Consider the following 2,201-nt stretch of genomic DNA (forward strand, 5'->3'; position numbering starts at 1 on the left):
CTGCATGCATAATAAGGGATCGCTGTAGAATCTATGAGTAGATGCAATCAGCTGATTTTTCTTAGATAGGAAACTTATAACTAATCTGATTGTATTGTCTCTGTAAAGTGACAAAGAGTAAGAAAGAGGCATATAAATAAACTGAAGTAAACTGAATTGAATAATATTGGTGTAAGCAACTGAAAAATGTAGTTTCCATGTTAAGGCCTCATAAATAGGTGTAGATAAAAAATGATCTAAAAGGAGGAACCCGGTCTTAGAATAATTATTACCTGGTGCAATATCCTGCTGATAGTAACCTTTAGGAGTTGGGGAGATTAGAAGGACATATTGCGTTTTAGAAGTGGCTCAGTTGGCACTAAAAAGCCAAAAACAAATCCAGGATATATCCAATCCTGACTGCTACATCACCACTAAACTGAAGCACTGACATGAGGCAGAATAAATATACACGTTCATGCTATTTGGGAAAAAGACTGGCCCTTATTTGTGATGGATTTCAAGCAGGATTTTTACATACTGTTTTATTATATTTTTTTATGTGGTCATGTTATTACAAACCTGTTGTCTGTTCATCAGCTGAGGAACCAGAAGGAGTAAGTTTACCCTGTGGAAGACTGACCATGTGTTTCCCGCCAGTAAAGCGGTCCTAAAAATGAATCACTGTCAGTGCTGCCCAGATCATACCGTCCTCATGGGTCACATTTTAAAGCTGGTCTTGGTTCAGAGTGTTTCCTGTCGTTACTGTGTGAGTGTCTAGTTACTACTTCTGGCATGTTAGTCTAGCACAAGAAGCACGTCGTCCCTTTCACCCTCCGTGTGTAGATTTTTACAGTCACTCACATTAGGAGTCACCTTCCAGAAAGTGACGAATGAACTTTAATTAATCTAAAAAAAGAAAGGCTATTAAAGCACTTTCAAAGTGTGCCTACTGTTGTTCCTGCAGCCTGATGGTGCCTTTCTTTCTAAGCCCATTCCTACAAGTTGTGACAAAAGATTAACATTATTCTCCTGCTACCATCTGCGTTTGTTCTTGAATACTTATTTAATCACCACAATTAAATCCTTGCAAACTGTGAATGGCCCACACCACTGACCTTAAAATCAGTATCAAGATAGCTGTGCTCCATGCATGCATGAACAGTTGGGTGTGCTGGGAAGTAAAGAGTTTAATTACATACAAACTCATAGTCCCTCCCTTCAGACAAGGAAAGTGGGTGTAAATTTAAACCCCCGCCAGCTGCTACTGAACCCACGGGGTTCTATATCTGGACTATAAACAAATACTGAGATTATAAGTTTGCACCTTATGCAACAAATGACAACAGTAGAAACAGTAGAAAAATGTTCATATTTCAGTCAGTGTAATTTTCTGTGCAGTTTAAAAGTTTTTAACAAAAAGGGTTACGAAAATGAAAATTTGGAAGTATAGATATCAGATTTATATCACTATTTTGCTCATTCGTACTTTGATGCCAATTATAACTGCATTTCTAAGAACAACTGAAACTATATATAAAGCGATTTTCCACTTCATTCCAGGTTAGAAGCCTAGTCAAGTATCAAGTGTTTGTCTCTGTAGTGTCCATGTGTTTATATGTGTATGCCTAGAGGGTGGTAACACGTAGTAGGGGGCTGAGCGAGAAAGAGGCATCAAGCTGTTGTTACATAAAATCAAAACCTAAATAGATTTCACATTCATGCTGTATTTTGCTTCAGGGTAAAATATTTTATTACACCCAGATTTAAAAACCAACAACAAAAGTAGTTAGCTGAGATAATGCAACAGAAAACACCAAAGAGAAGAATTATTTTACATATTAGAAAGTACACATATTTTATGATGTATCTTAAAACCTTCTTACCTTTCCTATGTTTTATTGAGTGACTCTGCTCTGATTCCTCTCCATTTAAAAGCTTTGCTCCAGGCTTGGGTTCAAAAACAAGGCTTTAGATGTCATCAAAGCAAGGTCCCCACTGTTCAGCTCCCATCATGAATCTGAATGAGCAACAGTGTCAACCTGTGTTGTCCAACAGATCTCCTTTTATAGATGGCTTATGTCCACAAATAGCATACAGACACTAGTCTGCATACTGGGAAGAAAAAAAACAATGTGTTACATTCCAGGAATCCCAAGTTACAATAGTTCCACCCTAGAACCTTATTTTACTTTTCTATTAATGGGATGATTTTTTATTTT

At 37.2% G+C, this 2,201-nt stretch overlaps 1 protein-coding gene across 3 annotated transcripts in view; it reads right to left on the minus strand.

Moving 5' to 3' along the window:
* mlip (muscular LMNA-interacting protein) overlaps positions 1 to 1,996 on the minus strand; it is a 58,492-nt gene extending 56,496 nt beyond the window's left edge. For all 3 annotated transcript variants that reach the window (XM_015374476.1, XM_015374474.1, XM_015374475.1), the window contains exon 1: positions 1,866 to 1,996. The gene's annotated coding sequence lies outside the window, so the exon portion shown is untranslated. The remainder of the gene's footprint in view (positions 1 to 1,865) is intronic.
* Between the last annotated feature and the right edge of the window lie 205 nt (positions 1,997 to 2,201).

This window comes from Cyprinodon variegatus, unplaced genomic scaffold (genome assembly GCF_000732505.1).
Source record: "Cyprinodon variegatus isolate N-32 unplaced genomic scaffold, C_variegatus-1.0 Scaffold104, whole genome shotgun sequence".
NCBI lineage: Eukaryota > Metazoa > Chordata > Actinopteri > Cyprinodontiformes > Cyprinodontidae > Cyprinodon > Cyprinodon variegatus.